The sequence below is a fragment of the Equus przewalskii genome, chromosome 2, assembly GCF_037783145.1.
Source record: "Equus przewalskii isolate Varuska chromosome 2, EquPr2, whole genome shotgun sequence".
Taxonomy (NCBI): domain Eukaryota; kingdom Metazoa; phylum Chordata; class Mammalia; order Perissodactyla; family Equidae; genus Equus; species Equus przewalskii.
The window spans coordinates 4,327,301-4,339,978 of NC_091832.1; the positions used below are offsets into that span (position 1 = coordinate 4,327,301).

The 12,678-nt window shown below is 47.8% G+C and overlaps 2 long non-coding RNA genes and 1 pseudogene across 5 annotated transcripts in view; 1 reads left to right on the forward strand and 2 right to left on the reverse strand.

Moving 5' to 3' along the window:
* LOC139079086 (uncharacterized) overlaps positions 1–2,586 on the reverse strand; it is a 59,698-nt gene extending 57,112 nt beyond the window's left edge. For all 4 annotated transcript variants that reach the window (XR_011532390.1, XR_011532385.1, XR_011532391.1 and 1 more), the window contains exon 1: positions 2,449–2,586. This is a non-coding gene — a long non-coding RNA (uncharacterized lncRNA). The remainder of the gene's footprint in view (positions 1–2,448) is intronic.
* The window catches only part of LOC139079085 (oligosaccharyltransferase complex subunit OSTC-like), a 19,091-nt pseudogene continuing 6,413 nt past the window's right edge, over positions 1–12,678 (forward strand).
* LOC139079088 (uncharacterized) overlaps positions 10,166–12,678 on the reverse strand; it is a 19,999-nt gene continuing 17,486 nt past the window's right edge. Inside the window, exon 4 of the long non-coding RNA XR_011532392.1 lies at positions 10,166–12,096. This is a non-coding gene — a long non-coding RNA (uncharacterized lncRNA). The remainder of the gene's footprint in view (positions 12,097–12,678) is intronic.

Below are 12,678 nucleotides of genomic sequence, written 5' to 3' on the forward strand. Positions count from 1 at the left end.
TCCTCATAGGACCTACGCCAAAATCGCCACAAGAACAGCTCCAGAATTTACAGGGCCAAAGGAGGCTCTTAAATGATTTTTATTTTCTTTTTAAGAAAAATTGGAAGGCCCTGCCACCACGAACATGGAGACTTTGTACCAAGTCCCGCTTTTAGTGCCCAAATGCCCCAACCTCGGTGCACGTGCCGTCAGCCGTGACAGTGACACGCTAGCAGTGACGTCTTACTTCCTCATCACCAGAGGAATAATTTATGGGGTTGTTATCGAACCTCCAAGTGTTGGCTCTGTGACTGATGAACATGGCATCAGAGACCAGCAGCTTTCTCGGCCTATGGAGTAAATGGACACTGTATTACAGAAGGACTTGCGTCCAGCTTCCCGTTTACAAGGGGCGCTTCAGGTTTCATAATCCCGGACTGGTCCAACGCACCCAACATTCCAAGACTCAGTAGATTGCTTTCTATTTTTTGGATTCACTGGTGTCCTACCGAGTTTTTCATGGATCGAATATTCATGAGCATGAAGCTGCCGGGCTATCTGATGGCTTAGCGCGCTTTTTGAGAAGAAACCAGTAGATACTGGATTTGCTCCAGTTAATGAAGTTTTAAAGGCTGAACCATTCCTCTGATATGAAATGTGGAAAAGGGTGAAAAGCACCAGAAAAAAAAGAAGCATCTAGTGAAAACACAGGAAGCGTGTTAACGCTTTGGCTAGAATGTCTTCTTGGTATCAGAGAGACAAGCTTACCGCATATTTTTTCCTGCGACCTATACTGATGTACTGACAACATTAAGTGGCATTTTCTTCTTAGTTTTTCATTTCTTAAAGGGAATATACTTCATTTCATTTCTACAACTATAATATTGAATGAAGCGGTTATTTTTTACAACCCCGTGAACATTTTGGAGCTGACATTTGTGACTTTCAGAAATCAATGTAAAATCAGGAAGCAAGATCCCATAAGCTGAGAACTCTGGACCTCACACCTGCATTACCTAGGGTGCTCCGCCTTCAGAGTATGTGGCAGTACACCGTATCAGGTACGTCTGTAAGACTGTTTCCTGGTCAATAAGACGTATGAAAGGAGCAGAAATAAATAACCTTTCTAATTAAAAAAAAAAGAAATTGGAGGGGTGTGGCAGGCCAGCAATACCCTTTCAGAGGGCAAGGCAGCACGGGAGCCCACGGAAATGGCACTGAAGCGTCACCACACGTGTGCCCACTTAACTTACAAGTAAAATTTCTGTTTTACTCAGGAAGAGGGGTGAGTTTCTGCTCTTCTGCTCTTCTTTCCCATCTGGTGTCTCACTGCTGCCCACAAGATTATGCGCAAGGCTTCTTATCTGACCTCTCAGAGCCTCTCAACCAGCCCAGCCTACGTTTACAAGTTTATTTTCCAATACTACACCGCAAGGACTCCCAATTCTGACATGTGGTGGTCAGAGGCGCAGTCTTCAGAGCTGACACACCAGATTTCTAATCCGGGCCCCGTCCCTCCCTAAACTGTGTGACTGTGAGCAAGGGGTCAGCCTCCCTGACTCAGGTTCCACATCCTAAAAATAATAGCATTTGCCACAAATTTAATGCGGTTTTGCACATAAAGCCCTTAACACGTTGCCTGACCCAAAGTAAAAACTCACTAAATAGCAGCTGACACCAAACCAACCTCCTGGCTGTGCCATGTCCTTCACCCCAGAAACCTGCCTGCCCAGCCCCCACGGGTGCAAGCCCGCCCCATCTCCAGCTGCTCCAAGCACACACGTGTCTCCCCTGGCCTTGCCCTCCACGCCTCCCCCAGGACATCAGGCAGCCACTCTCGCCCTGCCCACGCCGCCACCACAAGAAGTCCTGCTGGGTTCTGCATCCAGAGACCCCGGTTCAAATCCCAGCGTCTGCAGTGGTTTGCTGCCTGACTGTCCCCGGTTGCTCAACTCTCTGGAATAGGGTGAATACTCCCTCCCACTTGTGGAAAGTCAACAGGATGATATATGTGAAAGGACTTTGTAAACTCTGAAATGCCATGGAGTGTTAAAAAAAAAAAAAAAAACTATTAACTTTTAGGGCAATAGTAATACTAAACCATAAAACTCATTTTTTTATGATCTGGTTCTGCATTTATGGTCTATAACGTTTCCGCTGGAAAATCCAGCGTACTGATTCAATTATCCAGACTGCTCCACTCCACTCGCACTGATAAGCAGAATTTCTATGGACTCCCTATTCCTCCCCCAGGCTCCCTGCTGAAATGTGAAGAAATAATTGATGTTTAATTTATGCTGCAGTTCAGACCACTCCTCACATGCAAGGGGCTTTATGGTTTACAAACCGTTCATACATCCCGGGACCTAAGGACGCCACAGTTGCCCTGAAGAGCCAACCAGAGTTCCCTGCATCCGCCCAGGTCACTGCTCCCCCTCCAAACCCGGAGGGCCCAGAACTCATGATTACCTGAAAACCTGAGCGCAGCCAGCCTCCACCGCAGAAGGCCGCACGCCCGTGGAAAACGGGCATCTTTGATGCCCCGTCATGCGTAAAAAGTCAAGCCAGCGTTCTGTAACCTGAGACTAAAAGAATTGCTCCTTTTGTTTTAGTTCTTGCAAAGTGCAAATCCAGCCATTGTCCTTTCCTCTCCAGCTTACGGCCTTGAAACACACTCAGATCCCAATTTACCAACTCACGTCGCCAGTCAAGAGCTCTATGTGTCCTGGGCCACAGTGTTTCTTTCATTTCAGTCTTCTTGGCTGACATTTCCTAGGCAACACCTAGCTCACCATGCTTGAACTATCCACTTTCTTTGAGGTGGGGAGGCTCTCTGGGGGAAGCAGTTTGATCTGTCAGCACAAAAAGATGATCAGCTTGTTGAGTGCCACACAGCAGAACGGCTGGCATTAGAACCCACGGTTGTTAACGTTCTGGGAGGCCTCGATGATTTCTATTTAGACAGCAGGAATCCTGCCAACGTAAGAAAGAGGATATTTAAATAGTTAAGTCTGATTGGCGGTCTTGGGAGCTGGACTGGAAGTGAGAGAAATCGTTAGTCCCACTTCTGTCCCTAGTTCATTGTGTAACCATGAGTAAGTCAGTTCTCTCTCTGAGGTTTGTTCCTTTTTTGGTTAAGTGAGAGGGTGGGATTGGACAGGTACGGCAAGTCCGTGCCACACACACTCGCCCACCCTGAGCCCCAGCAGACATCACTAATCAATCCCAACCCCCTTTCCCAGTGAGTAGGACACAACGCAGAGCTTCAGGCCAGAGCTGGCAAGTGAAGTAAATACAATCCAGTTGCCGTGCCTGAGCTAGATAATTTCTAAGCATTTTTACCAGTTTCGACGTTGTGTGATCTAGGAGGGAGAAAAGCACCAAAGCAGAAGTGGAGAAACCTGGGGCCTAGTCACCACCCACCATGGGCTTTCAGTGCCACTGAGAAGGTGACGCAGAATCTGGGCCCCTGTCTCCTCATCTGTAAAGGGAGAGTAGCAATTTTATTATTCTTGTTTTCAAGATCTTTGTGAAGATAAAAATTAAAATGAAAAACCTGTGAAAGAGCTTTCTAAACGGCAAGTCCTGTAGTAATCGTGGCCCAGTAACACTCACCAAGCACCCAGCGGTCAACTTGGGTTGATTTCTTGTCTCAGTCAATTCTCACAGCAGCCTATAAAGGTGGGTTTCTGGCAGTTTCAACCAAAGAAGATCAGATTAATGCAGAGTGTGAACTCCTCCAGAACAACATTTTGGAAGGTGAAGTGTAGCTGTTGGACTGACCTAACCGTGGTTTCGAATCCTAAGCACAGCTGAGGGTGTGATGCATGGACTTTCACCTCATGGTCCCAAGATGGCTGCTACAGCTCTGGACATCACCTTCTCACAGTGTTCCCAAAGTAAGAATTCAAAGGGGTGGAGGAGGCAGTGAGGGAGAGCTCTGGTTGAATCCTTCTCTGCTTTTATCAAGGACAGAGACTCTTTCCCCTGCTGACTTCTTTCTGACTCTTTGGGTCACCTGGTCATCCCTGAGTACAAAGGAGGCTGAGAATATGAGTACCTGGGAAGAAGGCAAGGGAGGAGGGGCTTAGGAATGGCCACGAGGTAGCCAAGCGATCCCATCAGCCATAGAAGCATTTCAGGTCTCCTTCACATATTAGTTTCACATTGCTGCTGTAACAAATTGCTGCAAACTTAGTGGTTGAAACAACATAAATTTATTATCTTACAGATCCAGAGGTCAGAAGTCCAAAATGGGTTTCAGTGGGCTGAAATCAAGGTGTCAGCAGGGCTGCTTCCTTCTGGGAGCTTTAGGGGAAAACGCGTTTGCAGGCTGCCTTCATCCTGTGACTTAAAATTGGCCCCTTACTCCATCTTCAAAGCCAGCAGCATGGCATCTTCGAATCTCTCTCTGCCTCCGCCTCCTGCCTCCATCCTCACATCTCCTTCTCTCATCTAACTTTCTGCTCCCTCTTCCAGCTTTTAAGGATGCTTGTGATTACATTGGATCCACTAGGATAATCCAGCATAATCTCCTTATCTCAAGATTATTAACTTAATCACATCTGCAAAGTCCCCTTTGCCATGTAACGTAACCTAGTCACAGGTGGACGTGGACGGCTTCGGGGGTCATCACTCAGCCTCCCACACCTCACGTGATTCCTTGCAAACCTCTTCTTCCTCAACACAGACCTACTGCTCCTGGAGGAAGGCTGAACACAAAACGAAGCTACAGACTCCCCAGAAACGCCATCCATCTGCCTGCTTCAACGTCGACCGTTAGCAATCAGAAGAGCCGCAGGAAGGCTAGTGCAGGCCACGTCCATCTGGGCAAGCTCTCTACCGAGTTCTTGAGAGAACATACACAAAGCAAATTTGAAAACAGAGAGACGTGCCATTCCTGGGTTGAGGGATAGTCTTTAGACTATCCAACAGCACCCCCCAGAGCCACGACGCAGGAAGAGGGAAGGAGAGCTCGCAGTTGGCCCAAGAATCAGAATACTTGGGCCAACAGTTCTCAGCTTTGTGGGCTCGGATCACGAGGTGCAGCCGCCCAGGCCCAACCTCAGAGACACAAGTGATGCAAGGCTGGACCCAGGCAGGAGAAGCTGTTTTATGTCCTAAGTGACTGTTCCACTAGAACCACTGAGTTCAGCATAGCCACAAATAACAGTCTGAAAGCCTGCTAGGCCCTGGGGGTTCAAACATAAATACGATAAAGCTCCTCCTCTCAAACAGCTTCCAGTCTGGATAGACTACAAGCTGGAAGAGACGTTGGCCACAGCTAACAACTGTGTTACGCTGGGCAAATTACTTAACCTCTCTGGGCCAGATTCCTCATCTGTAAAATGAGGATAACAGTAGTCCTTGACATATGAGGCTGTTAAGAGAGTTAAATGATACAATTTACCTAAAGCATTTAGTATGGTGTCTGGTACAAAATAAGCACACAACAAGTGTTGGGGGCATTCCTACCAAGTCCCAGGGATAGAAAATGCATGGCCCACATGCCACCACTCCCCTGTCACTCGAGGTAGACACCTCTGATTGACCTGAACGCTCTTTCCTGCTGAATCTGGACAAAGCTTGTAAATTCTTCTCAATCTAGTCCTCCTGGAGGGGTGGGCGGAAATCCAGTTTGCCTGCAAACTCCCTCTGCATTTTCATTTAAGGAAACAGACCCAGGAAGCCAAGCTCACTGGATGAGCCTATGCAGAGATGGGAGGAAGGGCCCAACCCCCGGGCCAGGCGCTCTGCCCACGCCCTCTCTGCACTCGTCAGCTAAATCAGCTCTCATCAGTTAGGTCAGCTCCACCTCAGCCGCCCGGGCTGTACTCACAGGCTCCTTCCGCTCAGGGTTCCTGGCTATTCTTGTCCTCTCCACCTGCTGCCTCCTGGGTGTTCTGTGGCTGCAGCATGACCCAGAGTCCCTTTGTGGGCCAGACGCCCAAGGTGACATTGTAAAAACTCACACCTAGGGATGAAAACCACTCACACTAACAGAGCCCTGCACTTGCCTTTTGCTAATTGCATGGTCATGTCTGATGGCTCCTACAGTATCTCAGTATCTCAGATAGCTCCATGTCCGTCTGCCGGCGGGGGGTCATCCCCGGTGTGTAGAGAAGGAAACTGAGACTTCAAGAAGTTTAGTATCTCACCCAAAGTAAGACTATTAAGAGGGAAGGGAAGCTTCAAACCCAAGCCTGACACCAACCAGCTTTCCGTCGCGGTGTAGCTTTCAGCTTTACACATCCATAGATTCCTGAAGCAGGCCCATTAGGCTTTGCCCAGGTTTCCCTCTGTCCTGACCTTTACTAGATTACATTGAACCCATCCTGCCCACTTAAGTGTCTCCCCCATAAGACTGAGGTCCTTCAGCCACTGCTCCCTGGAACACACACACATACATACACCTTTCTCTACCTGCATGCTGCTCATCCTTCCGTTTTATGTTTATAAGTCACTCCTCCTCCAGGCAGCCTACCTAGACTCTCAGGTGTCCCTGCCATATGCACCAGTATCAATCTGTATTTCCCGTGTCTCAGAACTCATCAAACTATGCAGAATATGTTCTCTGATTACAGTACAATTAATCGAGAAGTCGCTATAATACGTGAAAATTAAGAAACACTGTAACAAATACTGCATGATCTCACGTATATGTGGAATCTAAAGTAGTCAACCTCGCAGTAACAGAGAGTAGGATGGTGGTTACCATGGGCTGGGCAGGGGCGGGGGGATGAGGAAATGCTGGTCAGAGGGTAGAAACTTTCAGTTATACGATGAATAAGTTCCGGAGACCTGGTGTACAGCACGGTGACTATAGTTAAAAAATACTGAATTCTGTGTTTGAAACTTGCCAAGAGAGTAGATGTCAAGCGTTCTCACCACACACAAAAAAACGGTAACTATGTGAAGTGATGAGTATGTTAATTAGCTGGATGGTAGTAATCATTTCACAATATACACGTATATCAAAACATCATGTTGTACACGTTAAATATATGCAACTTTTATTTGTCAATTATACCTCAATAAAGCTGGAGGGGAGGAAGAAACAGTAAATTATGCTTACTAACCACAGCTACCATTTATTGAGATTTGTGCCCGGCACTCGCTGTGCTAAGCACTTGCTGTGTGCACACGTACATAGATAGAACCTCCTCGAATGATTGCTCCAAGCCTCCTAGGTGATTATTGTCACTTTCCTCGTTTTATGGGAAGTAGTTGGGGGCTGGCAGAGAAGGAGCCTCAGAAAGGTTAAGTGATCTGAGCAAAGCTACGCAGACAGACATGTGGCAAAACCAGAATTTGGACCCAGGTCTATCTCCGGAGGCCCCCTGTGGACCACCACGCTGTACTGCCCGATGCAGCGCGACTTACACTCACAGCTTTGCACAAGAGCCAGTGGCCCCTTGAGAACTAGCTCAACCTGGAAAGTGGCTCCCCTTTCCTCCTCCTCTTACTGTGAGTTCAAATAATAGAAAAGTTACCCGACTGGGCACGGTTAAGCCATCAGAAGTCACCAATAAATAGCAAAGTATTCCCAAAAGTTGATCCAAAAGAGATCACATGTTGGAGATGGTGAAAGAAAGGAGCTTGGGGGCTTGCTCCCAGTCCCAAAACTCCAGAAGGCACTGTTGAGGCAAATAAAGTAATAGCCAGCCCCTCAGACTGTATATATACACATGCACCTCCCACCAGAACCTGAGCTCTCTGAGAAAAGAGATGGTCTTGTTCCTTGCTGTCCCTCCAGAACCGGGGACAGTGCCTGGCACAGAGAAGATGCTCAGGAAAAACCACTCTTGAGTGAAGGAATGGACTCACGTTAACCCAGAGAGTGGCGAACACGGGTGGCAGTAGAGATCACGGGTAAGCCAAAATAAAGTTCTCCAAATATGGCACAAAAATTTCTTTAATGTAAATTTAAATGGTCAAAATTACATCCACTTTTTAGTAACACATTTATCCTTTTTTCTTATATCTTCCTTAACAAAAATAATAAAAATTCTATAATATAAAATACACTGATAATTAAGGCATGATACTCTTCCTTTTACATCATCCCTAACAATAATAATAATATATAAAATATGCTAATAATTAATGCACAATATATCACGTAAAGTGATGAAAAACAGTGACAGATTGCTACTATCTTTGTGAACGGGCCAGTGATAGTCCATGGAGCGAAAGGGGACAGAGGAGCGGGTGGTAGGAAGCCGCAGCCAGGAGGACGCTCAGAGGAAGGGACTGAGAGAAGTCTTGGGACACAAGATAAAAGGAGGCTGAAGCCAGAGGGGGCGTTTCCAGGAGGGGGCGAGTCAGAGGAGACTGAGGTCGCCTCCGTGTCTCGGCTGTTGTAAATGGTGCCACAGTGACCGTCGGGTGCAAATGCCCTCAGGGATGTGTGTTTTCATATTCTTTGGATAAATGAATTTTTGGTAGAGAGCACACTGTAGTATATACAGGAGTTGAATTATGATGTTGTTTCCTTGAAACTTATATAATGTTATAACCAGTGTTACCTCAATTCTTAAAAAAAGGAAAAAAGAAGAGGTTTAGGAGGGTCATCCGGGAGGCGGGCCGGTGGGGCGTCCTCAGCAGGTCAGCTGGACGCACACACTTTGCTCCCTCACCCCACACCCCGGCCCCTCTGCTCTGCTGTCTCTGCCTCCAGGGGTCTAATTTGTGGTCTTTGATTTTTTTCCTAAATGCTCTGCCTTATTTTTAATCATGGTTATTCTGCAAAGCAATTAATCCACTCCATCTTCTCATCATGGAGATCTAATTCTAAACAAATTAACAAACTCTTAAAATAAGAACGCACAGGAACTAGGAGGAGGTCTTTGCCAAAGCCTGTTAGAGCAAAGGAGATGGCTATCTTCTGAGGCTGTGAAGCGCAGCCTCTCCTGCGCTGGACTAAACCCGCTCTTGAAGCCCCATTCAGTTCTGACAGTAGGTGACAAGGAAGAACATGCTGCAGGGGCCATAAGGTGATGCTTCGGCTGTGGTCACAGCTGTGCCCACATCCACAAGAGGGCAGTGCTGCATGCGGTCAGAACCAAGCTCTCACGCTGGGTTCAGCAGCAGGGGCAGCAATGTCAGGTCCAGAGGAGAGAGCCGTGGGTCAACACACCCACTCCATACACACACACAAACACGCGTACACACGCGCACACACACGTCACAGGTGGGGCACGGAGGCCCAGGGAGAAGGACTTACCGACGGTCTCGTGAAAACACGTTGCACAGCCAGACCTCTTCCCCACGTCAGCAGCTCCCGTGGAGTTCCCATTCATGGAACGAGGGTCCCACCCAGGCCCAGTGACTAGAATCTCCAGGTGGGGCCCAGGCATCAGTGGCTTTTAAAGCATCCCACAGTGAAGAAGTCCTACTTGTTCTACCTCTCACACAAGGATGCAAAAGAAAGAAAAATGTGACTCTTCTACACTTTAACAGGTGTCGTGACACTAAATGGAAAAAGGGCAAGAAAATAGACAATATTACGAGAAAATGTATATGAAACAGCATATAAGTCAAGCTCCCAGCAGAAAACAGATGTCTCACTCAAGTTGGGTAACTTGGGCGAGTTAATAAAGGAATTGCAAAAATATAGTCATGTGGAGAAACCACAAGCAACAGTGGATCGGTATCTACAGGGACATCGATGCCCAGATGAAAGCCGAGGGGGAGAGGTTAACAGACCCTGGAGACAAAGCAGAAGGGCTGCCTGCCAGGGAGCTGCAGCCCTCCCTGGAGGGAGGCGGCCGGGGGAGAAGTACCCCAAACCCACTCTCCTCCACCCTCGGAGCTCCCGCCAGAGCCTCTCTTGGGCCAAACGAACCAGAAGCTGAAAGGCAAGGAAGCCACTGAGAGAGTCCCTGGAAGTTAGTTTCCAGGGTGGAGGAGCAGGGTGGAGGGGATGGAGAGCGGATCTGGAGGCAGGAGCAATCACCCGCCATTCAAGCATCGTCCCTTCAACAGAAGCCGAAGGAGCAGGGCTGTGCAGATACCGTGAGACGTAAGACCACTCGACTTCAAGCCTCCACGGATGAGGAAGCGACATCCTTTGCTAGTCTGAATGCAATCTAGGCAAAGTCACTTCTGGGAAAATAATAATCTGGTTCAGTTGGAAAAAAGAGGAATTCTTAAACACTCTAACTTCTTTTTTTTTTTTTTTTTTAGTATAGTAATGAGCAACTTTTCTTCGAATTGGACAACAAGAAAAGTTTCCATTAAATTACAAGGCAATAGCGTTGGTAACTTCCTGGTTGGAACTATAGGATCTCCTTTCTGAGGCTTAGAGAAAAGTAAAATCCTTATATTTAGTATACAATAACTGCCTTTTCAAAGAAGTGTCATATATTATGTCATTTTTAAGGTAGTATCCTTATTTACCACCTCACAGATGAGAAAGCTCAAATACAGAGAAGTTGAACCATTCTCAAAAGGTCAGCAACAGAGCAGGGGACAAAGGACAAGGCCCAGCCCACTGATGCCACCCCAGAACACCCAGATCCCCTGCACTGGGGGGTCTATCTGACCTGGAGGTGGGCTCAGGGGTTATGGTTAAGAACTCAGCAAAACTGAGTCCCAGCTCTAACATGACCTCGCTGGGTGACCTTGGGCCAGTCGCTTCCCTTCTTTGGGCCTCAGTTTCCCCAAACATAACATGAGAGATTTGGACTAGATTTGTAGTTTTCAAACTTCTTTAGCAGGAGAACGTTTTCAAATAAAATCTTACGTGGCAACCACCAACATCGCAGGCTCTGTAGCTCTGTTCTTGTCAAAACAGGCCTCCTTTTACCGTGCCACCAAAACCCCTGGGGCATTCAAGTGGCCTTTCAAATTCCTTGCAGGTCTGTGTGCCGTGAAATATTACTTCCACGAGACAGTAGTATAAGCATGTGGGGGGACCCCTTTCCTCCCAGATCCAAGGCCACACACTTGATCAGCAAAGTTCAACAGATTTCTTTGCTGCAGGAATTTTCAGAGCCTTTAATACACTAACATGTTTCGCCCCTTTCCAAGCTGGAGAGTTAATATGTAGTTGGGGAAACAGTCATCTAGACAAGTGTTTCTCAATCTTTTTTCCACGATCCACAGTCAGAAATACAACTTATATAATGACTCAACACACACATGCACGTGCATGCGCACACACACACACACGCGGAAACAAAAGGTTCACAAAGCAATATTTATCTTTACTGCACTCTAATACTGTCTAGTCTATTTCCTTTTGCAAATGTTTAAATTACGCATAGGAGTGCACATGAATGTGTCTGCAAGTGTCACTGGATCAGGATGCAAAATTTATTTCTCACTATAGGCTATAGTCAAAAATGTTTGAAAACTGCCATCTTGGCAACTCTCGGCTCTACAGCTCCAGCCGTGCAGGCTGCAGGCTGCTCATAGGTCTCAGAGACACAAATTAACTGATTCTTCTTAGGGCTAGAACATGGGAGCCTCTGTGCCTCTCCTCACAGCTGAGTTGGGCCAGAGAATGTGGACAGGATGGAGCGAAGAAAGCTGGCACTGCCCTTGTCTGGGAGGTCCAGGTCAGGAACAAAGACAGAGTTTGTTTCAAGGGCTGCCAATCCCGCCTCATTCACAGGCACTAAATTCATTCAGCCTCCGCCGCCCGCAGGCGTCCCCTCTCGCCCCCGGGGCCTGCCAGCACTGCTACAAGGGGTTAGTGTCAGATCTGGGCAGCTCTCCCTGCCTGATGTGACGGGCATTCAGGTCGCCTGTGAGAATCGGAAACGGAGCCGCTCTTGTCAGTTGAAAACAACATCCTTCCCCCACAGCCCCATGTGCTCCCAGCTCCACCCCCACCTTCAAGGGGACCCAGGAAGCAGACAGATCTTAGACGGGCATCCGTCGTGGGAAAGGGCGCTGGCTGGCCGGCTGCTGTGTGCACGTCCCAAGGTCATCCCTCTTCCGCTCTCCTTCCCTCAGCCAGTCTCCTCACCTCTTCCTCTGAAAGGGCTGCCTTTCCAGCGTCGGTCACCCTGGGCGACTGGACCGGGAGAGGAGGAAGGAAAGAGATGATATCCTACCTTGTACCAGGCAGCGGCGTGGTTGCCTTACATCGTAATCTTGTGGTGTCCCCTGTTTATACAGATGAGGAAAATGAGGCTTAGAGAGGTCGTCACTTAGGTCCGTCTGGTTCCTAGGTCCAAGACCTGCTAAGCCGTGGGAAGACGGAGGGAGCAAATCAAATCTGAGTGAGGCCAGGGCGGCCTCAGGCCTAGGCACAATGGCCAGCAGCTCACAGAATGAAGCCCCGAGGAATCCATGTGTGGGCAGCTGATTATAGGCACTCTGTGAGTCGTGAGCCACACTAGTGATGGGGACAACAGTGTAAGAGCACCCATTTTGCAACCACACAGACTCAGTTTTCTTTTTTCTTAATACTTTTTTTTAGAGCAGTTTTAGGTTCACAGCAAAATTGAGCAGAAAGTACAAAGTTCCCACATACCCCTGCCTCCTCAACACATCCACGCCCAGCACAGCCACAGCACACTCCACCCCTTTTATAACACCCTGCACCAGAGTGGTATATTTGTTACAATGATAAACCTAAATTGACACATGGTTATCACCCAAAGTCCGTAGTTGACATTGTTTTACTCTTTGTGTTGTACAGTCCGTGGGTTTTGACAAACATGTAATGACATGTATCCACCGTTA